At 36.5% G+C, this 27,814-nt stretch overlaps 1 long non-coding RNA gene and 1 pseudogene across 2 annotated transcripts; one reads left to right on the plus strand and one right to left on the minus strand.

Moving 5' to 3' along the window:
- Positions 1–2,347: 2,347 nt before the first annotated feature.
- LOC116305766 (uncharacterized) lies at positions 2,348–2,935 on the minus strand. Its single transcript, XR_004198192.2, has 2 exons — positions 2,820–2,935; positions 2,348–2,749 (listed from the first exon to the last, which is right to left on the minus strand). It is a non-coding gene; the product is annotated as an uncharacterized LOC116305766 (long non-coding RNA).
- A 410-nt stretch (positions 2,936–3,345) lies between these two features.
- On the plus strand, positions 3,346–22,612 carry LOC116305758 (uncharacterized; annotated as a pseudogene). The gene is made up of 16 exons (XR_016118964.1): positions 3,346–3,415; positions 3,783–3,983; positions 4,842–4,899; positions 6,378–6,584; positions 7,167–7,380; positions 8,010–8,333; positions 9,305–9,412; positions 15,233–15,346; positions 16,770–16,805; positions 16,915–17,238; positions 18,042–18,077; positions 18,394–18,439; positions 19,434–19,479; positions 19,697–19,751; positions 20,737–20,886; positions 21,884–22,612. The product of XR_016118964.1 is annotated as an uncharacterized LOC116305758 (transcript).
- Positions 22,613–27,814: the final 5,202 nt, after the last annotated feature.

Below are 27,814 nucleotides of genomic sequence, written 5' to 3' on the forward strand. Positions count from 1 at the left end.
AGCAGCCAAAAAGTTGCACAAGTATAAATTTGTTATGTAAAGCAAGTTTTGTGGAACTATTCTCAGCTCTTCATCTGTCGATTAAATGACGAGGATAACTTTATATATAGTCTAGAAGGGCTTCGTTAAGCAGGGACATGCTCGTTATGAGCTTAAAAATGTTCTTGTGTAATTATGATACAGAAAGAAAAAGGGATATACAAATATATACATATCAGCAAAGTTCATGAATAAATCAATAAATAGGAAATATTACATTATATAATAATAATTATCAGGATATAGAGCTAAATAGTGCGTGTGTGTGTATATATATATATATCTATACCAATGCTTTACTCTCAGTGAACCAGAAAAGGGAAAAAAAGATATGTGTGTATGTATGTATATGTTTTCAAAAAGGTTGCAATAAAATACATGTATACAAATACATCAAAATGATATCATAAAATATGTGATATCATCCCTTATATTTTTTTATTTACCTTTTCATTTTTACTGTTATATTTTTTTGAGTTGTCTATGACTAGGGTCTTCGACAAAAAAAAAAAAAAAATTACAGATGGTATATATATACACCCGATCTCAAAAATCCTGCCATTTATCGGGTATATATACTACTTATATATGTCCCCATTTTTCTTTTGTCTTGCCTGGATTAGTATATACGTTGAGCGTTACACTACAACAATGACTGATTAAATATACTCATATAAGTCCTTACGCCCCAGAAGAAGGGAATAATTATTTTATTGTGGAATGAGATTGCCTTTGTTCAAGATCAGTAAGTAAAACAGTTACATAACCTTATTTCTTCTACTCTCATGGGGGAATTAAAGTCGGCTCTTGAAACCTCAATGATTTTGTATTGTCTAACTACTCTATTTACTGTAAAAAGAGAGATTATCAAGGTTCTCGCAATACTTCATTTTACAGTTCCGTTCAGTGGTCAAGAATACATAGTTTCAAGTCGAGGATGCAGTTTCCGCACATAACAAAACTATACTTTTTATCGTGGCGGCAACTCCATCCTCAGCTTGGAACTAAATTTGCGGTCACTGAACAGAACTGTAAAATGGAGTATTGATCGTGAAGATTTGTCGTACCAAATTTATATAAAACAATGCGCCATATATATCCGATAAATGTCACCATTTTTGAAATCGGAAGTATGTATACATATAATTATATTTTTTTCCAAACCAGGTAAACATACATATACATACATACATATCTATCTATCTATTTTTTCCCTTTTCTGGTTCACTGGGCGATCCAGTGCCTAATATCGCTTTGCTACCAAAATACTTCTAGAGACAGGAGCTTTGGAAACAACTGCAATATCCAAAGTATTTTTACTATGAATTCGTGCAGATATGCACAATCATTTCAACGAAGTGAAACTACAGTCCTTTGAAGTTATTCCCAATAACATGCGCGGAATCATTTTCACAAATGAGTAGGTTTTGGTGTACGTGGACGTCAATTAGTCATCAAGCGTTTCCATACTACGGTTGGAAAACACAACGTTTTGAGAGAATATATATACATATAAATGGAAGAATATGGAATTTGATGGACGAATGTCATGCTCATTGACGTCCAACAAAACATAGTTTGTTGTGGCGGCAAATTATGGCGATACAGCGGATGTATTCCAAACCAATTAATGTTTATATATTTACAATATTTCTTTATTTTTATTGTTTTGCATTGGAGAGTTTAGTAATAGCGATTACAGTATGTTTGCCCAGTATCTTGTCACTTTTAAAAATCAGCATGTGAGCTGAGCGTTGTGTGCATAGAATATCGAATGTAGTGGTAGTGCGTGTGAGCGAAAAGTGTCTCGAATTAGTGCGGAAGCGCTAGAATAAAAGCGATTTATTTCCAGTTTGATGACTATATCTTCTGTATACCAAAACTGTACTTCATGTTTCCCACTTAGCAAGGCACATTTATATGTTGTTGTACCAAGTGGAAACAAGGAAATCGTAAAGATTATTATAAAATCTATTGTAATTTTTAAAAGTGCCCAGCTTCCTGTCACCGGTTTAAAATATTATGCCGGCACCTCAAAGAAGTTTGATTTTGACAAAACATAAACAATAAATTAAGATAGGACGACGAATTTTAGACGATCGCTTTTAACCTTTCTAAGTTTAAGCAATAAACCGAATGGTGAACGAAAAGTAGAGCATCCTTTCTAAAGAAATCATAAGGATCCTCAATTTCATAAATTAATGAAAGTCGTTTATAAAACAAATTGTAAATAAATAAATAATTTTTAAAAATATACATCTAAGGTTAGAGGAAACGAAGAAGAAGAAGAAAAAGAAAAAAAACACTATTTAAGTACGGTCCATAAACTTTAATCAGCTAGATAATTAATTCCAAGATACAGAAGAAAAAGAAACTAGTGCCTTCATGCCATACCCCAAGACATCCGCTGGGTCATCGTATGGACTTCGGACATGACGGCGATTAAGTCCCTCTGCCCTTGGGTGTACGGATTACGCAGGATAGTGTTCTAGCCGAAGCATCAGGGAGAGACTAGCCGGCCCCCAGACCATATCTACAGCTAATCTCTTGCACTCTGCCACTGTTACTCCTGACCCCAGGAGCGGGTGGTAGCTACGGAAATCATTAGACGAAACGCGCCTGCTTGTTCATCTTACCAAACTTTATTGCATAACTTTGTACAATCAACGAACCACTGTGTTCATACGTTGCGTTGGTGAATGGCGGTTTTCTACATAAACGATAAAGTTCCTAAATCAGTTGCTTACAAATGCTATAAATTACCAACGATATAAACTTACCGAACTATTTGGGAATTCTAGCTACCAATAAACACAGAAAACAACAAGCTTTCTCGCACTCCATGTGCTTGACCGCTACCCTTTTCTCACATGCCATGTGCTTATCACGTGACGTACCTTACCATTACGTCATGATATACCTATGGTAGCCACAGCCACGCACTGGCACGCTGATTTGAAGTGGGAAAAAACCTAGTCTATCTGTGCATTGTTTTCAAGGCTATTGTTATGCTAATTTCCTGAAATCGTGTAGTGTAACTTTTCCTGTCTACTCAAATGCTTTGAAAAGGCTTTGGACAACAGATTGGCTCCCATTTTCGTTTTGTTTCGGACGTTTGCATGTAATGGTACTTCATGTATGGCATATTTAATAACGTAGGTCAACAAATACTTTTCTTAATAGGGACAAATATTATAAAATAACTAAGCTATAACGCGCGCTCTGATTGGCTCTGGAACTATGAAGAAAAAATGTATAGAGCACTCGTATGGAGCACGCTGATGACGTCAAACTGGTGAAAATTCGATGAAAATTGCAAGCATTCAGATAAAACTAAAAAGAATGCTAACTGGTCTACCTTTCTGTACATTTAAAGGTAAAATATAGCTTTTGATTCTCTTTCCATAAAAAGTTCATAGCGTATTTGTTTGAGCTCACGTTTGGCTCACTACAACATTCGCCCTTCCACCGTCCAGCTCACTACAGCGAAGTCGAGAAGTCTTGTAGTTGAGAGATCAATTAGTTCAGTTCTTTATTTTTTGCTCAATCCTCCGTACACGCTCCGCCTCGTTCAATTTTTATGCTACCATAGTGCTCTCGGTATAATTGGTTGAGAAGCAGTTATAAATGATAAATAAATAAATTTATATATTTTGAAAGTTAAAATTTAGAAGTCAGTTCTAGTCTATGACAGAACTATTTAGTTTGATTTTAATTGTTTCTAAATATATCAATATTTCCAGATCCCATGAAGGAAGTCGTTGATTAAAAGGAAAAATCAGCCATGCAATGCATGATATCATTGATAATTGCAGGCACATTACAATAACGGAAAAGGGAACTTAAAACTTATCAAAATATGTTTGTCCGGCACTTTAAAGAGAAGCCTTAGCTTGGACGTGTAAAGTTGCCTTTACATGATGACTATGAAAGTTGCAGTTTTGGTGAGTAAATAGATGAAAATGTTGGATGGAAACCGTAGTCCAATAAAAACCCACCAAAACTCGAGTCAAGGGTATCAAATATTAAACCTTATCAATCTATTAAAAATAATTTAATGAATTCTACTGATAAATGATAGATAACATTGTACAGATATTTTACGAAACATTGTAAGGAAAAGGTAAAAAGGTATTTGAATTATCATTTGTCATCGCTAATCATCACCGCAAAGTACAGCAGTGGCGCAGCTCAACGGGGCCGAGATTAATGCATTGGAAGACGCCTCTGGAAGCCACTATACAGTCCATGTATGACCCTGGGGCACATTTGCATATTTGCTTTTGAAATAACGACACCAATAAACAAGATCTTGGGTTCTATTTCTCGATTCGCATTCGATCTCTTTCAGCTAACAAGTGCAGATGATATTTCCAAGTCATTTAAACATTTACCAATGGACAAAAAATTACATCAATTTAAATGAAAAAAGAAAAGAAAAGAAAAAGAAACAAATCACACGGTTGTTCGTATAGAAGTTTGTTTGCACAACAAACTTTTATCGTTAACTTTTATCTTTTCAGCCAACAAGTGTAGATGATATTTCCAAGTCATTTAAACATTTACAAATTGACAAATTACATCAATTTGAATAAAAAAGAAAAAAAATCACACGGTTGTTCGTATACATGAGTTTGTTTGCACAAACAGGAGTGAAAACGATACCCGAATTTAAGTTATTAATCTGTATACTACACTCGTTTACTAAATAACCATAGTTTGTGATAATCACTGGGTAAAGGAATTGCAAACGAACGTTTTATTTACCTGAATTTTAATTTATAGTTCCTTAATGTCAACAGATTTTGTGCTCTTTAGCAGCGTATTCTCAAGCTCATAACGGGAATGAAGCTCTAGAAGGTAAAAAAACCTTTGTTGCATGTCCAGAACAAAATCTTTTTACTTTGACTTTCAGTTACTGAGTGTTGCTTGCACATTATTTTATATTTTCACTCGTAGTTAGTTTTTCAATGTATATACATACATACATACATACATATATATATATACTTTACGTAGAGCGAAATATATATATAATATATGTATGTTACAAAATGAAGTTTTATTGCGATCTCTCGAAATAAGGTTGTAGAAAGTTTGTTTGCTCACCAGTATATTTCACCCATGGGAATCAAGATGTTCATTCATTTGCTCTCAGTGAATTAATCAGCACGTGATTACTGAGCTGCAAAGGGCCTATTGAGTGTATGCATAGAAAGGGTGTTATATGAATAAAATATCATAAAATATTATGTTCTCACAGGCATTTTTTTCCCTCTTTTAATACTGCAGAAGTATCTTTTTTTATCTGTGCCCGTAATCAACCATGCGTTCCTGAGACTAATATTTTCCGCTTTCGTTGAAAAGAACTGCTGAACCTGAAAAAGTTCAAAACGCCACTTTTGAAAAGACTTTTGATAATGAAACAAACTTCATGTCGAGCAATTCAACCGTCCTAGGGCAATTTTAATAGTGGCTTTATTATTATTGTTTAGACTTTGATACTGAATTTATTATGAAGACTAACGTAAAAAATATCCTTTAAAATATTTTTTGTTCTAAAAACGATGTTCCAAAAGCCGACTATAGCAAAACGAAAGTATTCTCTACTTTCACATTCCCATAATACTTTGCGTCTTTGGGGGGTAACCAGAGGGCAAAAACCCACTTATTTTGCTGAAGGTTGATCAGACAATGTTGACAATACCTTGTTTGGTATCCAAAAATAAAATGAAGAAGTAAAAAACAGAAAAAGATACAAGCTTGAAGACTTTTAAGGTAGATTTTAAACATTTTTTCGTAAGTCAATACATTTTCTTTAAGACCAAAACTCTTGATAATCTGTACACGCAAAAATAACTTGGAATAAACTGATAATCAGTATTGTACAGATAAAAGCAAGTATAGTATAAATTCAATTAAGTAACCTTTCAATTTGGGACAGTTTTTTGATTGGTTACCCACCAAAGACGCAAGGCATTATGGGGATGTGAAAGTAGAGAATGATGATTTTGTGATCTGTGAAACGATGCATGCAATCCCTTGACTTCCATTTCTAGCCTTACTTTAATTGTTTATTTAGTAGAGGCTTTTAATGCAGTCATTACAGAAGGCACAAAAATGGAGTCTCTTCCTAGGGAAACTGAATTAATTCTCATTTAAATCAAATTAGTCTAGATTCAATTGTTCCTTCCTCTTATCATGGCGGTCATCACGTGATTGTGCAACTTCTCTATAATGGAGTCCTTTTTTCCCTTTTATTCTTATTAACTAACTCTATATTCTATTTTCTCTCTATATATATATACTTATTTACGTCTGCATACATCTGTATGTAGTTTTTGAGGACGATAGGGAGCCTGCTCCATTGGAAGTGCGTGTTGTCAATGGACAAAACGCTGACCAACATGAATGGCCATGGCAGATCTCTCTTCGCAGGAGTGGAAGACATATATGTGGAGGATCGCTGATTGCACAGAATTGGGTAGTAACTGCTGCTCACTGTGTCAGTACCTTCATGATTCCCAGATACACTGTAATTGTTGGTAAGTTAATAGTGATAATTGTTGTTGGGGTTATTGGTTATCATTGTGGTTAGTTATAATTTTTTAGTTGCATTGTTTTTGGTAGTGGTGTTAATTGTCGCTGGTTTAGGGTGATGTCACGAGTGGGAAGATTATAATACTAGGAACATCACGGTCGCGGCTAGATGACTCCATTACGATTGATAACGCCATTTACATGAATATAAAGGTGGAGCGATACCAGTAACAGGGTCAAGCCTTTGCAACAGAATTAAAATTTCTTAGCGTGGGTGGCGTTCGCGGCTAACGCGTCGTCTTTCACCGCTGTGAGTCCAACGGGTCGAGTCGCTGGTTCGAGCCCTGCGGTCGCCACATTTGAATCGAGTTTGTTTCATGTGTTGTTCTCTCCTATGCTAAGAGGGTTTTCTCCGGGTTCTCCGGTTTCCTTCCTCCGTAAAAATCAACATGTGAGTTGAACGTTGTGTGCATAGAATATTGAATTTAGTGGTAGTGTGTGTGAGTGAAAAGTGTCCCCAATTAGTGCGAAAGCGCTAGAACGACTAGACACTTAAATAAAAGGGATTTTATTTTTTACTCTTTCAGGAGCGCACCATAGAACAGGCGTTTCGAACGTTCAACAAACTCTTCGAGTCTCCAATATATATATCCATTCACTGTATCAAAATCGACACAAGAGAAACGACATTGCTCTTCTGAAGCTCAGCGGTTCGGCAAGTATATCTGAAAAAAATCAGACCAATTACCCTACCAAGACAGGGACACAGGATCTCAGCTTGAACGAGGTGTTACATAACAGGTAATATCCATGCATCCATCCATCCATCCAATTCCATCCATCAATCCATCAAACCATCCACTCAATTCCATCCAACCATCCATCGACAGTAATATACTATACTGGACCATACTTCATGCATTTTGAACGTAAAGGCTAAGGCCTCGTCCACACTATGCCGGATAAATTTGAATCCGCAACTTTCACACCGAAACCGAAAAAAAAGTATTCCGGTCCACACATGAAACGGATAAAATGTTTCGCGTCAACACTAGTCCGATCAGAGGCGGCAAAAACGCTTCATCGCACATCTGAGCATGCACATCGAAGCAGTAATTGAGCCCGCGGTGAATTTTTAGCCTTCCCGCCATGTTCCCATGACAATCTTGACGTCATCGTATTCGAAAAAATTCGGATACGAAATGGTCTCCGTTCACACTAATACGGCTAGCCGGCGTTTTCAAATTGTTCCACTCTGGAGACCGTATTGGAAAAAACTCGTTTTCGGTGAAGAATTGTTCCGGATTCGCCCGGACTAGTGTAGACGGTAGGCCTAACATAATAAATAAAAATTCGGATTCAAATTTATCCGGCATAGTGTGGACGGGGCCTAATAAGAAGTGTCTAAATAAAGATTTACTGTTCCACAGGATGGGGTCGCATAATAGGAGGAGGTCCATCTGCCATATTTCTTCAAGAAGCAATGATTAGAATCGGTAACCACAATCAATGCCAACGAATAAACGGCCGTCTTGGTGTAAGAGTAGATGAAAATACAATGATATGTGCTGGAGCCGAAGGCAAAGGTGGTTGCCATGGCGACAGCGGAGGACCTTTGACCTGTCATGAAAATGGCTTGTGGAAACTTCGTGGGGTTGTCAGCTGGGGACATTCGATGTGTCGTACTGATCACTACACTGTTTTCGCTAGAGTCAGCAGCTTGGTTAACTGGATTACTAATATCACTAGCAGAGGTAATAAACTCAATATTCTCTTCCAAAAAAAATTAGAGGACAGTAGGTACAGATCTTGGGAAAAGGGGCATGGTTTTGGGGTGCACCGTAAAGAAAGCATAAATTACCCAGAAGAAAACCAAAGGTACTTTCAAAATTTTTTATTTTTTTATTTTTTTTGCATTTGACTAAACATTTTAATCTTCTCGTGCTGAAATCTTAGACTGCCTCTCTAAGAAATATACTTTTTTGAGAGTAATGTTTTCCCTTTATGTACCGTGTGTCATTCTCTTGAGTATGAGCAAAAAAGACATGCCGAAGCAAAAGACACAACTCCTGACTAGTGAGTTACTTGGCTAGTGTCCCTGTAGATATGTAGATGAAACTACTGCCTCGGGGGAAAAATTACGTTAGTTACGTGAATTATGTTAGTTTTATAGAAGTGAGCTCACGGCGGCGGTCGGGTTATGATAACAAAATAAAATTCATTCATCATAGGAAGTGAGTACAAATGTTTAACAAATTGACATCAGATTTTTAGGTGTCTAGCTGTCCTCTTATTGACAATAAATTGCGTCATCACATTGTCAAAGTAGTGTGGATCCACGAGCCGTTGCCGAGTGGATCCGTATACTACTTTGACAATGTGATGGCGAAATTTATTGTCAATAATAGGACAAACACATAAAAATCTGAAGTCGATTCATTTTTTTACAATAACAAAAACAACAAGAAAAACAATAGAAACGTCTCTTTTCTAGCGATCAAAACAACCAACGGAAAGAGCTAGCGCGCGTTCGATGACGACAGCTGTCTGTCTGTCCTCTTATTGGTGATAAGAGCCTTATTTAAGGCCTTTATTCTGAAAAGCCTTATAGAGGACGAATAAAGTATGTATGTATGTATGTATGTATGTATGTATGTATAAAAATCAGCCAATCAGCGCGCGAGAAATTTGTAAGCTATTAAATGGCTTTTCATTGTTTCTACAGTCTCATGCGGTAGTTTGATGTGTTACAATGGTGGTACCGTGTATTGTCGTTTTGGTAGAGCTGTATGCAACTGTCTTCCTCATTACAGCGGAAATCAATGTGAAACCGGTAAACATTCTCTATCTAACAATGATGTGCCTGAAAGGTCTTGAAAGGTAGCTGAGGCTGCCGTACCGATACAATACAATACAATACAATACAATTTTATTTGGCACCTTATACTAATAGTACATGAGTGTTTGATTCCAAATATATTATAGGTATATATATATATACTATGTATTAGATAATTTTCTTAATTCATTTTCACGTATCAGCATACATTGATGAATGTATGCTGATATGGCTCTTTGTAGAGACGCTGATTTTGAATTGATTAAGAACATAAAACGACTGTCAGCGCTCATATTGTTGAAATTAATGCTGGTGTTTTTTTCTATGAACTCTCTTAAGTCGTTTCTATGAGAGTTATATAGTGGACACCAAACTAGAAAGTGTTTTTCGTTTTCTACTCCCGACTTACACACTGGGCAAATCCTTTCATCGTAAATGAGATAAGGCCTCTTATACCTCCCCGTTTCTACTTCAAGCTTATGGTTACTAATTCTTAATTTTGTAAGCGCCACTCTGTGCTTAATATTGGTGACTTGACTTAAATATTCTTCAAAGTTATAATCCGTTTTGAACTGACGAAAGACTCTGAGTTTATTTTTATGTCTGTCGTCTTTCCTTTCATCATTGTGGAGATTACTCCATAAAATTTGCCTCTCAATGTCATATATTCTTTGGGTTATTATTTTTCCATATTCATACCATCTTGGAGAAAGTTCATTTTGTTTCATCCAAATTATCCCCAATCCGAGTTGTTCTAAAGTAGTTTTAATTTTTATGCTCCAAAAGGCTTTTTTAGTTTCATTTTTAATATCTTGGTAGACTTCGGCTGAAAGTTTTTTTGGGTGTAGTTCCGACTTTATAATTTTATGCCAGAATTTAAAGCTTCTACTGCATGCTTTGCATTTTAGCGGAAACCTTCCTAACTCAGCTCTGCATGCAAGGTTACTAGCATTCTTTGTCACCTTGAGGAGCATTTTGCAAAATTTCAAATGAACAAGTTCCATGGGCTCTTGGTCTTTGGTGCTTAATGTTTCGATACCCCATATCTCACTTGCGTATAGAAGTATTGGTGTAACAAGCGAGTCAAACAGTTTTATAGTTAATTTGATATTGGATGTGAAAAATTCACCCATTTGTTTTTTCATCTGAAATAGTGCCTTTAATGCAGCTTTTTTTAATTCTTGTTTTGCAAACGTAAAGTTTCCAAAGGTTGTAAAATTTAATCCTAAATATTTATATGATTTAACGTTTTCTAGTTTAGATTTGTTCAAATAGAATTGGAAGTTATTCATTGTCTTCCCTGTATTATTGAAAACCATCACTTTTGTCTTTGTTATATTAACTGTTAAGCCTGATTGTTCACAAAATGCCTCTAGCTTGTCGAGATATTTCTGAAGCCCTTTAGCAGATTTAGAGAACAGAACCAGGTCATCTGCATATAAAAGAGTACTAATCGGTTTGCCATTCAACATTGCATCATTGTTGTTACACGAATTTAATGAGTCAGGCAGATCGTGAAGATATAAATTAAATAACGTAGGGCTCAGCATACAGCCTTGTTTAACACCCATATAACAGGAAAATGTCGGAGAAATGTGTCCATTTACTTTGATTGCTGATTGATCAGTGGAGTACATCGATTGTATCACTCTTAGAAAATTTCCACTTATACCAACATTTTCAAGTTTTGCCATTAATTTTTTCCTTGGGATGCAGTCAAACGCTTTTTGAAAATCTACAAAGCAGGAAAAAAGGAAATTATTTTTCTTCCGTGGCTTACTTTTAACATATTTATCGATTACGGATTTCAGAATAAAAATACTATCTGTTGTTCCGTGCTTTTTTCTAAACCCACCCTGTTCCTGTTTAATTATATTATTCGTAGTTAGGTAATCATAGAGCCGTTTGTTAAGTATTGCCGTAAAAACTTTGCCAATTGCAGAAAGGAGTGTTATTCCACGGTAATTTTCAGCTTTCGTTGGATCGTCCTTTTTATGCAATGGAACAATATATCCTAGATTCCATGAACAGGGAAACTTTCCGTTGTCTAGGATTTTATTGAAAATTACCGTTAGGTGTCCTTTTAGTGCTTCCTTTCCCGTTATCAATAGCTCATTTGGAATATTATCAGGGCCGGGAGCTTTATGTTTCTTTAGGTTACTTAGAACTTCATATACTTCTTGATCTGTAATGGAAAAATCTAATTCCCCTTGACTTTGCGACTGTTCTAAGGTCTCCGTAGTATTTACTGCAGATGTCTGGGAGCTATTAAGCGTCTTGAAGTGATTAAATAAGTCCTTTTCGTTTGCTCGACAGGAGTTTGCATTTTTTGCTTTGCCTACATTAAAAAGTTGTTTCAAAGACTTCCAGGTGGATTTCGAATCTTTGAGGTCAAGGTTCATTAATTTTGAATTGAAATATTTGTTTTTCTTACGTCTACACATGCTTCGAAAGGACCTTTTATGGGTATGTAGATTCCTACGAAGTTGTTCATTATTTGGATTCCTACAAATTTGTTTTCCAAGAGATCGAAGATTTTTCTTTTCGTTTTCACATTCTGAATCAAACCACTTTTGTGAATCTGTATTTTCTTTAAATGCTTTAGTTTGTTTAGTTAGGGAACAAAGACCTGCTTCTGTTCCTATGCTTGTTAGGGTTTCAGTAAATGCCTTAACCATTGAGTCTACATTATCTGCGTTTTCTATTGATTCGCGTAGCGTTGCTTGCATTTCTGTAGTGCTTAAAATGTTTTGTAATTTATCGATATTTCCAGTATGCCACTTTAAGCTAGAAATTGTCGAAAATTCCCTATTTTCTTCTCTTTCTTTGTTTCCACTGTTTTTGGGGTAAAGTTGGATTTCTATTCCATAAGAAATATGACAATGATCGGATAGATCTGGCATTAGTGGATTAACCTTCAAAAATCGAGCTTTTTCAAGTAGATTTGTACTCCCGATTACATAGTCGACTAGACTATTTCCGTTGTATCGAAAACAAGTCTTTTTGCCCGTCAAGTCACCAACAACCCTTCCATTAAAGATTCGTAAATTGCAAGCCGTGCAAATATCTATTAGACATTTACCCCTTTTATCGACGTTCTCTTTGTCTTTAGAGTACCTTTTCATTTGATTGTCAATGAGATAATCATCAGGTAAATTAAGGTACTTACTGTCATCATCATTTATGTATTCCTGGATTTCCCCAGTTCGTGCATTAAAGTCGCCTTGTAGAATGACTTCACCTTTAGTTGAAAAATTAATTATATCTAGTTCTATATCCTGCAATATATCTTCATCATTCTCTTTTGCATAATTATTTGGGCTTAGGTAAATTGTGCCTACGTATATGTCATTTGTTAGATGGAAAAAGTCTTTACTTATTCTACACCAAATAACATTTTGGTTAGACGTCGGTATATAGGAAACGCCCTTGCTGATTCTATTGTTTATATATAGTGCTATTCCTCCAGCATGGCGGTTTCCTGTTTTGTCACGACATTTTGTATAGTATTTATAGTCTTCTAATTTCAAGTCAGAATCAAGGCTGGCGTGTGTTTCTACAATGCCAAAAATATCATGACTATTAATTATATTGTTAACCTCTTTTAGCTTCAATTTGTTTCCAAGATTTTTGCTGTAATGCCCATGCAAATTCCAGAGTCCTAATCTTAAGGCCCCCGGCATTTGAAACAAATTTAAGCAAAAATTCTACGTTTTAAATTCTATAGAAAAAAAAAAGTATATATATATCAATAAGTAAATAATTTACTAAACCTGACCCTGCACCAACTGTGCTATGACCTGCAGAAAGTTCTTTATCAATTCATCATTCTTTTCAGAGGTTGGCTTCTGGATTAAATCTATAGGTTTCGTGATGTCCCATGGTGACGATACCTCAGGCTGTGAATCTTGAAGGTGAACTCTAGTGCTTTGTTGCTCTTGCCTGCGTCTGCGGCTATATGAAATGTTTCTTTTCTTGAGCCCCAAATTAAATTTTAAGTTGCTGACGAGCTTTCTAACTCCAATCTGGTTGTTAAGATGTATATGGTCATAGAAGATTTCTGCATTCAGTGTCCCATCTCGATTGCAAGCGACTCTAGTGTTGTCAATATATATCACATCATCTGAATAGCTGCATCGATTATATAGCTCTGTATTTATGTTAAAGATCTCAATGTTTTTCTGTTCATCCCGTGGGGTATATATGATACTTGAGAGCCCAATTTTACTTGAAGGCCATAAACTTTGTACTTGTGATATGGCTGTACTTAGATTTTCTACTACATTTTCATTGTACAGTTTCCCAATGTCATTTGTTCCTGTATGGATGATTATGAACTCGTAGTTGGTGTTATCTTCTATGTTGTTCAAATGTCTCAGAAGCTCTCTTGTACCGCCTGCGATGTACTGCTTATTAACATATCTATTTGGCGCAAACTTGTCTTGCCTTACTCCTCTAAGCATGGAATCACTTAGGATAAGGATCGGTCCTTTTTCATCTTGTTGTGGATGCGAATCTTGTTTACTTTGTTCTTCATCAGTATGCTTATGGCTTTCATTGTTTACTTCATTGCTATTGTTCGACTTTATTGATGTGTTTGAAGGTGGAACATCATTACTGTCATTCTCTTGAAGTGCGTCAAATCTGTTTTCAGTCTCTACTTGATAATAAATTATTTGCGACTTATCTGTCGATTCATCATTATCGTCGTCGTCACTATCATCATCATCTTGTTCTCTAGTCGAGTTTAATTTCTCTGATAGTTCCAATAAGGATCTGTCGGCCTCTTCTAACTTCTTATTCAGTTTTTTGGCGTACTTGGTCATTCTTTTGTTGAAGTCGCTTAATTGGTTCTCTAGGGATTTGATTTTGTTGTCGTATTCGGTTTTAAAATCTTCTACGAGATTATTCAAAAATATCTTAATTTCTCCAATCCAAGACTTTGCTTTTTGCTCTAAATCTTTTAGCTCTAAGGAAAGTTCACTCACCTCTATGGTGTTTTTTATTTCTTTTTCGAACTTCCCATTGATCTCCTTTTGAGCATTCATCTCTGCTTCGAGCTTTTCATAACGGTCATCATGGCCGTTGACAATTTCTTCCTTCTCCCCTGCAATTTCTGTCATCGTCAAATCGTCTACGGGGTTTTGCGATTCTTGAACATTATCATGCTCTTCTTGTATTATTTGCGAACTTCTATTTTCCTGGTTCTTCGCAGCCAGTTCTTGTAATTGCTTCTCTAAAGCTTCTTTAGCTTCATCTTCGTCATTGAACTTTTTCAAGCAGTGTTTGCCAGGCCGATCAAGCTTCAGGAAATCGTCATAGCTTTCTAATAGACCTGCTTCATATTTGTTAGTCCAAAGATAAAACTTCCTGCTGGCCATAGCTATAGATTAGAGCATGATCAAAATTTAGCCGAGAGTAATCTCAGTAGACCTCATGCATCCGTCCGTCGTCCGTGGCACATCCATACCCAAGTTGGGGTTGTAGTACCCCCCTCCCCCCCCCCCCCCCCCGGGTCTCAGTTTCACCAGCACGTACTGTTTCTAACTCCCGCCAATCTTAATAAGCTATCCCTCCCCTCCCCATCCCTCCCCTGAAGCATATGCAGGGTACGTTAAGTTATTTTACACAACCAAATAAAATGGAAGCTACAGACCCCTAGGAGCCAGGCCATTCCAACTGTAATAGATCAGTACCACTCTTGAACTTTGAACCAGCAGTAACCCAAGCAAATGAAGCGCCTGTAGTTAAGGAAGCTATTTATATTTGGTAACCTAAAGAATATTTCAAAGAAATTTTCAATTGTTCACACAGGTACTTGCAGATATATGACTTGCTACAATGGCGGATCACGGTTTTGTTCTGTTGGCAGACCTTATTGTCGTTGTCGCAGTGGATACATTGGACGCCAATGTCTATCAAGGTCATGTAAGTCATGGTTAAATATTTGTACAGTTCATGATGTGTCTGGAACTTGAAATTTTTAAAGCTTTTGATTTCTTTTTGAAAACACGACAGTCTTTGTTAGAGCTTATGCCAGCGTACAATCAAGCCAAATTCTTGTTTCCATCCTTATCAAAATAACCATCAATGACCAGTAGAGTGCAAACAATTAATCCGTAAAACACTAATTACTAAATAGTACAAAATAGTTCTAATTAAACAATAGAAAACAATGGAATTTGCATGAAATTGTGCTTTTTAGTATTACTAAAGTTTCATGGTTATATTGTTTGCACTCTATATTAGGGGAATTAGGGAAAATATGAGTTTTTTTAGGGTTTAAAGTCAATGATTAGTACTACTTACCGTCCTTGTATTAGGAGGGCAAATCTTAATAGCCAGTGACTAACAATTCGAATTGATTGAATTGGAATTTGGGAGTGGATTTTTGTGGAGGAAGGAAAACAGGAGAACCCAGATAAAAACCCTCGAAGCACAGGAGAAAACCACTCATAATTTCTACTCACATATGACACCGAGTGTGGCGGGACTCGCTCCCGGGTCACATTTAGAGGCGACCACTTTAACCGCTCCGCCACCCGTGCTTCCCTAAACCACTAGAGAGTTTTAGATTGACTTTTTGCCGCAAACGGCAAACGTGACCACGTTTTCATAGTTGTCCTGTATTTTACTTTACCTTTTACAAACCTTCTCACCAAGCGCAAATACTCTTTTGTTTTTCTACTACTTGGACTTTTTTGCGATTCTTTTTCAGTAATTTAAAAGAATTTTTTACTGGTCAACTGACGTTTCACGTTTGCCGTGAACGTAAATCTAAAACTCTATACTATATGGAATACAACCTCAAAAGCACCAACATTTATTGGTGAAAATTATAGTTCTTTTTTGACAACAAGAGCAAAATCCTTGGCAACTGATTTAGACATTTTAATTGAGAGCTGCTCTTGTTAAAATGTATTCTGTTTCATACCTCGTGTGTTTTTTTTTTTTGGAGTTCCCAAGGAAGATATATTTTCAGTGATAATCAATGTTTACAACAAATTCCAACAAACTTTCATGGGTTCAAAAGGTTCAATCATTGAGGACTGAAGAGTGTTCTGGGTAAACAGTTAATAAAGCTAATATTTTTAGGGTTTCAATGGATAACGGTTGTTATATCTACTATAATACAATACTAATGGAGCTACCCTTTTGGGAAAAAAATTAAAGCAGTGCAGTTTTGCAGCTAACGAACATCGATTATTGAATTTAGCGAACGAAGCATTTTGCACTTTTGATACATAACCTTATGCAAATCCTCTCCAAATTTCCAGGATACCGACTACCCAAAATGCCCCTTGGTCTTAGCTTTCAACATTGAACACAACTAACGATCTTTTTTTTGTAGCTTCGACAACTCCACGTCCAACTACTGCACCTATAGGTGAGTCACGGCTAAATCCTTATAAAGAACAATATAGAAATCTCATTTTAAAGGAAATCCATTTAGTACTTAAGAGCTGATGTAATTAGTTGATGTCTGTCTTTACTAGTGTATCAAGTTCGACTGGTTGGAGGAAATAACCGCTCCGAGGGTCGTGTGGAAATCTTTTACAATGGAAGATGGGGTACCGTCTGTGATGATGGTTGGGGTTTGGCAGACGCTAATGTTGTCTGTCGTCAGCTTGGATTTACCAGAGCCACTTCGGCTCCATGTTGCGCTAAATTTGGACAAGGATCGGGCCAAATATGGATGGACAATGTCGCGTGTTCTGGCTCAGAGCGAGTTTTGTCTCAATGTCGCTTTGGAGGCTGGGGAAGGCACAATTGTGTTCATCGGGAAGATGCTGGTGTGGTGTGTTATGCTGGTTTTTCTAGTAAGTTCGTTGTTAAGTTTGCTTACCTTTAATTTTTAAACGACAGGTTACTTTGGAGCTATTCTGGGGTAGGGAACAATCACTGTACAAAAGTGATGTGTCGTAGACTGGTTCCACCAACCACAGGTAACCAGTGAGCGATATTTCACCAAACATTTCGTATTACAAATAAAAAACGAGCACGTACTAGCTAGCTTTTTCAATCTCCACTCTAGTAAGTCTTCATTACAACTTTTTTGCTAAGTTGATGAGTCTCACTGAATGACTGACTAATTAGCTCCCCAGTTTTCTTGATGCTCTCTTACAAAAACAGTTACGTAATTGTGGTACCCTATAAATAGTATTTTACGTTTTCTAGAACATTCTAGTTAAATCAGTACTGATTTATAAAAACTTCAAGAAGCATAGAAGGTTCTATATACAAGTTATACAACATTCGACACAACTTTAGACAACTAAAGAAACTCCTAAGAAGCAAAATTAGATTAGCAAGTAGTAGTTCGAATTCAAAGTACCATACCCAGAACAATATAAGAAAAAATAGGAAATTAATGATTCTCAATAATGTTAAATTAATATCTGTTCACTGACAGAAATCTTCTGTTTAAGCATCCAATTTAACGATCATGGTACTTTCATCCAATTAACCGTGTAAAGCGTAATGCAAAAGGACATTTCGAAGCAAAAGCCACAATGGGATGTTATGTTTTAAAATTCGCACGGCATTGTTGGTTGCATCGGATTAACCGATCACAGCACACGATATAATATGTTTTGAAATTGCTACTTTTTTCTTTACTCAGCATGGACTCCAAGGACACCTACACCTACAACAAGACGTAAGCACACTTTGTTTCATTTGCTTCGCGATCCTATTGGATAGTTTCCTCTTCGCAGCCCTTCTTTGATAACGAATGAAATCCGTGGTTCCAATCTGGAAAATCGGGAAACCTGGGGATCGAAAGCAGATACCCCAATTCTATCCAAAGTAATGGTTCCTATAATTTACCCAAGCAAATCTAGCAGATCAACATTTCCATCTTTCTTTGCTCGATTAATTTGGAGTGGGGGGGGGGGGGGGGGGGGGGGGGTCATTTGTAATGACATTGAATTATTTTGCATGTGAATAAACGTTTCTATTTTTTTCTATTTAAGTAATCACTACAAGGCCACCAAATCCTAATCATCAAAACATCCTGAGGTAAAACGTTTACTGCTTTTTCATTGAATAATTACGTAAGTAACTCTCAGTATAACGGTATAAAATATTATTTAGTCAACTAAAAAAAATAGTTAAAGAATTTTTCGAATTCTTGAAATGCCTATGAACCCCATCATTACAGACGCATTTATTCAGGAATTGCCTTAGTTTCTTTGTATTTACATATACATCATCAACGGCAAAGTTAAGAGTGGAATATAATTTGTAACTGATCGAAACTGGTTTCCTTTTTTCTTGGTTTGATTGATATCCATCGTTATACTGATTGCTACAATCTATGAAGAATTGCATCTCTGGTAATGTGGAGTAACAATATATATATAGATATATAGAAGAGATAACTAGCTAAAAACTAGTGTGAGCTGCGTCGGTGTTTCTAATGAAACAGTAATGATAAAAATGTAAATTTTACACCGTGAAAAGATGGAAAAAACTTTGGAAAAACTTAAGAAAATATCAGAATGCCAATACAAACATTTTCCACACTCTATCTCGAACACATGAATATTCTACATTCATTTCAACTGATCTGCATGAGTTACCTCAAAAAGCAAAACTCTGAGATTTTGAAACTGAAGTATACAAAAAAACGTTGTTGATCGGAGATCTGAAATCTGAGACCGAAAGGAATTGTGGGTTGTAAGCTGTAAATTGTTTGTGGTTTTGATAATTAGTTCGCAAAAAGTTAATATCTTGATATACTAACTTTGAGCAATGATCTGCGCTGGCAAACTATTTGGGTAAGTGTATATTTTAATTTATTTCTAATTTAAAACTTTTTAACGAGAAAACACTCAGTCCCCCACAATTCCAATCGGTCTCAGATTTCTGATTTCAGATATCCAACCTACAAATTTTTTTGAAATAGGTGTATATGTTTGACGAAATCCAAAACGCAAAAATTAAATGTGATGTAATTAAATAAAGAATCTATTAATTGGAATGTATACATCCTAAATACTTCTCTTTGTAGGATCCTTCTCAAGTTACTTGAAGGTTTTAAGAACATATTGGATGCGGTAGGTATCACTTTTTTAATTCTTAGTTTTTGTCAGGAGTGGTCTAGCTTGTAACTCACTCTCCTACACTCTTTCTTGCCTTAGAGAAAAGCCAAATAATGGCGTAGTATACAGGTAGCCCAGTTCAAAAATTGATCATTATTTGCATGGTCGTGTCCCTGACTACATTTTTAACAAATAAATCGTATTCATCCATATATTTTCTATTTTCTATTAGATTCAAGCAATGATCAAACTTGGTTTGACAAGAGATGGAGGAAGGGTTTTCAAACGTGAGTCATATACTGGTTGCTACAAGACAAGTCACGTGACTGACCATGAAATCCGCCATTAGGTTTTGGATATGCATTAGACGACACAAACATGCCTGATTACTGTTTCTTTCTACCTGTCAGGGGTGCTTACCATTTAAACCATTCCGTCCGCTTGGAAATTTTTTGCTAGTGCTAAACGATCTTATAATCGGACAAACTTCTGACAAATGGTACACGCGTCTTTCAGAAGAACCGAAAAGAGCGGGAAAAGTGGATTAACTCAAAGGGAAGACCGAGTTTTTCGAGACGTTCTGCCGATTAGAATGATCCGTACCATTTGTTTTCCAACCGGAATTTCCGGTTTTTCCGTGTAAATGAAAAGCTCCCCAGTTCTTTCAGAATGCACGATTCTTTGTTTTAAAGAAGTATCTTTCCAATCGTTGATGGTCAACTAAAGAAATTGCTAGTTTTCATAGCCGCCATGCACTCTTGGCCGAATTTAATAAAAGTCATTATCATTTTCTTTGTTATATCGACCAACATGGCCGCCGTGTCTTTTGTTTTTTTATTCCCTTGTGGATGATCGAAAGCCACGGCAATAATGTCAGACAGAAAATGGCACGTGGACTGAAATTGAAAAAGAGTAGTACAATGTTTCTGGCATGACAATATGTTTTGCTATTGAAATTATTAATTTATTTTGTCTTACAATGTGGCAAGGTAACACTCGATAATATAATGGCGGCCCAGTGCTTTTAAATTACATCAAGGGCGGATCCAGCAAAAAAACAAAACAAAACAAAACAACAACAACAACAAAAAAAAGAAGAATTAGATGCTTTTTTTGTTTTTCGTTCTGTTGACGGAAGAAACTCAATTAGTTCTCCCCCCCACACACACACACAAATTTTGGCTGGATCCCCTTTGCACATAGCCTGTGTGGTGGCATTATTCCTATTCCGGCTAAGTATTCGTTGGCTGACATGTTATCATGGTATTTTAGGACAAATCAATACAATGCTGAGTGATGTCGAAACTCGTGCCAAAGACATCCAAGATCTCCATGACCCAGAAGCCATGCAAGCCAAAAAGAGAGTCTATGAGCTACGAGATCGTGCACATGCAGTGATGAAGCAAATCGATGACATTCCAGGTGAAACATCAAAGATTTGAAAATAGATAGTCAGCCATAGCCAAAGTTTTTCGAGGGAAATATAACTAAATGTGAAGCTAAGACATAGTTTATTCTTTTTCGCTGATGAAAATTTCCATTATACTTAATTAAAGTCAATATAACTCTTCAAGTTATTTTTAAATTTTTATAAGTTTATTTTAGGGGAAAAAAGAAACGTTTTTTAGAATTCGCAAATAATGTGCAAATCAAAACAAGAAACTACGAAAAGGATATTCCGTTTGCATTATAGCGTCATTTCACTCATGCTTCACGAATTTTCTTCCTTTTTCACTTAAAGTTGTACCCTCTCATGGGAACAGAAAGACAATTTTTATTGACTAACTGTGCAAAAGAAAGTGTGCAATGAATTCTGGTAGTTGTAGTGAATGACGTAAATATGCAGACGTCCTTTCCTGGTGGTCTACAAAAAAATGTCTTCATTCTTTTGATGACTGAATATTAAGAGGTTCTTCCAGTGAGGTCAGAGTAATTTTTCGGTTTATTGTACCCTTATCTATAAGACGAACTCGTCGTCAATTTGTGCCATCAATATATGATTTTTTTTACAATTGTCCCCTGTGCCCAAATAGTTATTCGTTATTATTCATAATTGTTATTTTTTCATTTTTTTACTATATTTTGATGCGATGTAAAAGCTAAATAAAAAAATAAAAAAATGCAATAATTAACTAATTAATTAATTAACATGTAGAATATGATCAAATGCGATCATATTAGTTAGTTTTTTAATGACATATAATAAATGACATAATGTCCCATGTTAAAAAATAAATGGCGATGTTTCCTGTAATTTTTCGAAACCCCTGGAGGGGCTTAAAAGATATCAGAATAAAAATCGGAGTAATATTGAATTATTTTATATTATAAATAATATTATAAACAGTTCATTTTATGATATAAATAATTAAATAAATACAGTGCTTGAGTTTTACGGCCTTTTTTACTTATATTACAGACAAAAATAGGTGAGAGATTAGACACCGAAGAAAAATGCCATTCCCTGGAGCAAGAAAGGAAAACCCATGGACAAAAAAGTGGATTAATTATATAATGGTTTAGTTTAAGTTTAGTTATTTTAGTTAAGTTTAAGGTGAGTGATACTAGCATTCCTTTGAATGATGACATAAAGTCGTATAAAAACTTCCTATATATGCTATTGTCCTTCATTTTCTTCTTGAAAAAAATTAAAGAGAAAATATGAAAATATATTTTCTTCTTTCAAATGAATCGTGCTCGTAACATTCATTCTTGCTAATATTCTTTTTTTAGTTATCACTATTAGTAGCTATGGCTTTCAGTAGAATTACCTTTCTGACTTATTCAAGGGAGCACGTTAAAATTTTGATTGTGTTGGTTTATCTTCGATTTGATCGCACATATTCTAAGATATAGCAGGCGTTCCTTGTAGTGCTTGTTTACGTGCGCGCTACACTTCATGGCAGGCGTCCCTTGCTTTAGTCGGGCTAGCGACTTTACTCCGAAAACGGACGAATATCTTGCGAGGAGCGGAGCGTCATTCCCTTCCCTACACGATGGTAAGCCATTCGGATCGGCCGAAACCAAAACACTACGAGGAACGCCTGTCACATGATGGATTGCGCGCGCAATCACAACTTGACTTAATCACAATAGTTTAGTTTAAATGTAACTAATAAGGGCACTTAAAATAAAATTCGTCAAATTCGTTTGTCTCTAATTTTATCTCAATTCCGTAACATTCTCGCAAAAAGATGGGGGGGGGGGGGGGGATGTAAAAAGTATAGAAATGGTACCTTTCTGGCCCACTGCAAGTCACAGGCTACAGTGATTATCGATATATACGCTGTCATGGGTTAATCTTAAACTCTAGCCACCAAACCACCCATACATATACACATCAACACATACATTTCCTTCATTATTTCCTTCGTGATACTTATTAAGATCTTCTCCGTACCAAATGCGATACTCTTGACCAGTGGTTACCATCAGGGGAGTATTAAACTCAGGGAAAAGGAATTCAGCGGAGCTCGAGTTAAATCCTTTTATAGTGTATTCAAGTCTCGAACGATGGGTTATAATGCCATCTTCAGGGAGGATCCTTTGATCCCTGCTGTCAGTAATAACGGTGGATAGCCTATCGCCATATTCCCAGTATCGAACACAGCCCCAGTTACTTCGTGCTCGGACTTCAATAGCTTTGCAGCTAACATATCCAGACAAGTGTACAAGCCTGACTCTGGAGACTGTTCCATTTTGCTTGAGGTAAAAGAGGCCGTACGAGGAATCTTTTGCTCCAAAACATACAGGACTGGCGTTGATCTTGAGCCATTTGTCTGCAAGGTTAAAAATCACTTTGGTTAAAATTTTGGAATGCAGGGTGGCGTGGTTTGGCGTGGCGTGGTTTGGCGTGGCGTGGTTTGGCGTGGCGTGGTTTGGCGTGGCGTGGTTTGGCGTGGCGTGGTTTGGCGTGGCGTGGTTTGGCGTGGCGTGGTTTGGCGTGGCGTGGTTTGGCGTGGCGTGGTTTGGCGTGGCGTGGTTTGGCGTGGCGTGGTTTGGCGTGGCGTGGTTTGGCGTGGCGTGGTTTGGCGTGGCGTTGTGTGGTGTGGTGTGTATACGGTGTGCTGTAGTGTAGTGTAGATAGGTATGTTATGGCATTTTTTGTTGTTGTACAAAAGTATCGAGTTTAACTTACATTCCTTTTCGCACTGTTTACCCTTAAAGCCGAGCGGGCAGCGGCATTGAAAGTCGTCCTCCAGAGTTTGACAAATACCACCATTGGTACATCTTATTATTGCACAGTGATCCTAAATCAAAACATTAATGCGTTTGTTATCTTGAAAGGATAATGAAATATCTCTTGAAGTGCTAAATTTTCTTTGACGAGCATCTGTTCATTGGCCCATTTCCAAAGTATTTCATTGAGCATCAGCCTCGTGCGTGACAAGCGAAGCTTTCCTCGAAACTGGGCCATTGTATTGTTAACAATCAAAAATAGAGAAAGATTGGTGCAAAAATGCTTTAATATTTTTCTTCTATTTAACTGTGCGGACACACTTCCCCGAACCACTTACACAAAATTTTAGTTAAAAAAACTTTAGCCAATCGGGAGAAGGCAAAATCAGTATCATGGTGATTTCAGCCAATCACAATCTCTCATTTCCACGGCTGTTGATAACACCTGGGTTTTTTTCCCCTCATATCTAGGCTTTGTAGTTACTCCTGATTCGCTCAATTTTGACTTAAGTTTGATTCTTTTGTTTTCACTCTATGTCGTGGTTAACGCTCTTTACGTGGTCCCGGTTGGTGTCTGCACATTAAGAAAATACAGTCAATTCAAAAACATCCATCAAATGCATGTCTTCGGGTTTAGGGAAAGAAAAAAAAAGTAGTTATGATTCAGTTCACAATTCCGAAAATATGAAGGCATTAAAAAAAAACGTCTCCTTCAACACTTCCCGCTCGCCTACGAAGGTTCGTGCTGTAAACCAGGCATAACTAGTCAGATAAAATTATGGAGTCAACTCGGCTTCAATGATTACTACCCAGAGTTCCTTTCGGTTCAGTGACGGTTGGTCGACGACAACACTTTTTGAATTGGGTGACTGTAAATGCCTAGTTTTCACAAGTGGATCGCCGACCAACATGAATTTTAGCTATAATTAATTTTTCTCATTTTTCCTTTTCTTTTATTCATCATCAGAGAAGTCAATTTTGACATTCCAATGACTTAAAAAATGGATATTTCACTACAAAGTTACTTATCTTGTATCAGTAATTTCTTTATTTACATATTTTCCCCATATACTAGCCATCATATTTTTCTTTATTAAAAATGTTTAGGCTTTTAACAGCTATTCTCGAAATTTATCACATGGCTTGTTAAGGTTTAGATAAATGTTGACAGTTACATATTGGGCATCTTTAACACCTGTATTAGAATTAGGCTTTATACACGTAACATTCGTATACTTGAATTGACTTGAATTCCCTTTCTTTTCTTTTTTTTTTTCTTTGTTTCCCTTTTCGTCATTTCATTCATTATGCTTTATTTCGTTTCCTTACATTCCCAGGGGCCAGTTGTACGAAGGCTGGATAGCGCTATCCGGCGGATAAATCCTTATCCAGTGGATAAGTCGATGCTGTTATCCAATAAATTTATCCACTGGATAAGATTTATCCATTGGATAGCGCTATCTAGGCTTCGTACAACAGGGCGCGGGTTCACCTTTCTTTCCTTATATTTCTTCTTGTTTCGTTCCTTATTATCTTCTTTTCTCTTTTCTTTTAATTGCACACTGATCTATTAAAAGCAATATCCCACAACTCACCGATAAGGCTTACGTTGATATGGCGTTGCCGGAAAAAATAGATTATTATTGTTTATTCTGGGTTTTTCTCATGGTTTATCTTTATATTAATTCATGGAAACGCGAAGCGTTGATGGAACGAGTTATTGTGAGTTATTGTGAGTTTTAGAAAAATGCAAGTGTGTGATTCGCTTCCTTACTAAGAGTTAAGCTGTACGACATCTTATTTAAGGTATCAGGGAACCTCTAGCGACCAGTCCGATTCAACTCTTAATAGAGCAAAACCTTTCAATCGAAACCTCAACAAAGTATACATTTTCTGAAAGCTGAATAAATGTAGAAACTATTCCTTTTTTCCTCTTTGTAAAATATATTTATCCTTTTAAGTTAGAGCGAATTATTCAAATTTTCACCGTGGCATCTTCGTGGAGCTCGATGACAGCCGGTAATGATCGGAAACCAATGCTTATTACCTTTCCGAGATCACAAGACATCAATTGCCAAAAGTGTGCCTCCGATTTTTGATTAGTTACCCCGTTGCTTTTTTATACGCTCTTAAAGTTATGACGCTGCTATTTTTTTTTTTTTTTTAGAAGGAAGCTTCTTTATTTTACCACGGTAAAAACATCAGTCGATTGCCTAAAAATATTGAAAAGTAAAGATTTACAATTAAAAAGCTAGTTACTGTTTTACGTGTTTGCCGTGGAGCCCTTAGTTACAACTTTTCTTACTGTACAAACTATCAATTTCCTTTTTAAATTTTCGTACTGATTTGACCTCTTTTATATTTAATGGTAGGTCATTTCACAATTTTGCCCCACTGTAGCTGATTGATCGTTTTAGATATTCAGTGTGCGGGCTTAGGTATTGACAGTTTATGATCATGATTTCGAAGGTTGTATTTGGTATGGTAGTCGAAAAAAAGGTTTTGTTAGTAAACTGGTGTACATCCCAGCATCGTCTTAAACATTAGTAGGGCTTTTAGTTTTTTTACGACGAACTGCAAGTGTATCCCAGTGTAATTGGTCAAGAAGATGGCTAGATCTTATGTCATAGATCTTGTGATAACTCTAGCCGATCGATATTGACGCTTTTGGAGTTGAACACATAGTTTACCACTTAATCCATCCCAAACTGCACTACAGTAGTCCAGTTTGGGTAGAATTAAGGCCTCGTAGATTTGGATGGCACTATCGGTCGAAATAAATGGGCGAACACGTTTTAGAGCCCCTGTACTTGATGAGATTTTCTTCGAAATGTCGTTAATATGTTCTGAGCAATTACGGTTTTTATCGATAGTGACACCCAGAGATTTGGTGTGATCAACTTGTTTAACGCTAGTTCCATTGATCGCAATATTAATAGTGGAATCGCATTGCGCTGTGAACTTTTGGCGGAACCCAATAATTATAAATTCCGTTTTCGCTACATTCAAGCTTAGCTTATTTGCTAACAACCACTGATGTATATTAGTGAGTTCAGTGTTGATGCTTGGTTCCAAGTCTCCTACATTTTTACCATGAACGCTGATGCTGGTATCATCAGCAAACATTCTTGTTATGGCTTGCGCCAAACAATTTGGTAAGTCATTAATATACAGGAGAAATAAAAGTGGGCCTAAATTACTGCCTGTGGTACACCGCAGCTCGCAGTACAAGGCTCAGACAGACTTCCGTTAACACTGCACAGCTGAGACCTCGTCAGTAAATAAGAACGGAACCACTTGAGTGAGCCTTCATCTACACCATAATTCGATAGTTTGGACAAAATAATTTCATGGTCTATGGTGTTGAAGACTTTTTGGAAGATAACTCCGTTAAGTAGTCCCTTGTCTATATTAACTGACCATTCGTTCGTTGCTTCGAGCAACGCGGTGACAGGGCTGTGCAGGGAACGAAAGCCTGACTGGCATTCCGTCAATAACTGGTTTTCATTCAAATAATCGTATAGTTGATGCTATATCACAGTATGCAAGACAAGATCCACGATAACTTCGGAAATAGACAAAAAATAAAAAATCGGAGATAAAATTTTGAAGAACATCTATCCAAGATGACTACCTCAAAATTTCAGTTAAATCGGTCAAATTCCCTTTGACATCGGACTCAAAATGTTCGGGTAACTGAACACAAAATCACTTCAGAGAAAAACGCAAAAATGTTTCTGACTGAGCGGAAGCGCCTTTGACACAAACCGTTTTTTTTTTTTATTACTCGCTATTAAACATCACTATCGAAATTTTTTGGGTGGGGGGGGGGGGGGGGGGGGGGAGGGGAATCGAAGAATATTATATATTTTATCGCAAAATGTAAAAATGTAAAAATCGATACTTTTGAGCAATTATGGGGTACCCTGATACCTTAATTAAGAGTTAATCAATCACGACTTATGTCGTCTGCTGTGCAAAAGTAAAAGCACAATCCACAATTTCGCCATAGGGTGTAGATGATTTGGTACATTTTCGTACCGAGACCCTTCTCGCCCAAAAATCGAAGAAAATATCCTTTGATTTTTCGTTGGAAAGCTGAGAAGTTTTGGGTACGAGAATGGATTTGGTGTTACTGCAGGTGTTAAAAACGCCCCTTAACTAATGTTTA

The sequence above is a fragment of the Actinia tenebrosa genome, unplaced genomic scaffold, assembly GCF_029948245.1.
Source record: "Actinia tenebrosa isolate PJP-AT-01 unplaced genomic scaffold, QUT_ActTen_1.0 utg344__unscaffolded, whole genome shotgun sequence".
NCBI lineage: Eukaryota > Metazoa > Cnidaria > Anthozoa > Actiniaria > Actiniidae > Actinia > Actinia tenebrosa.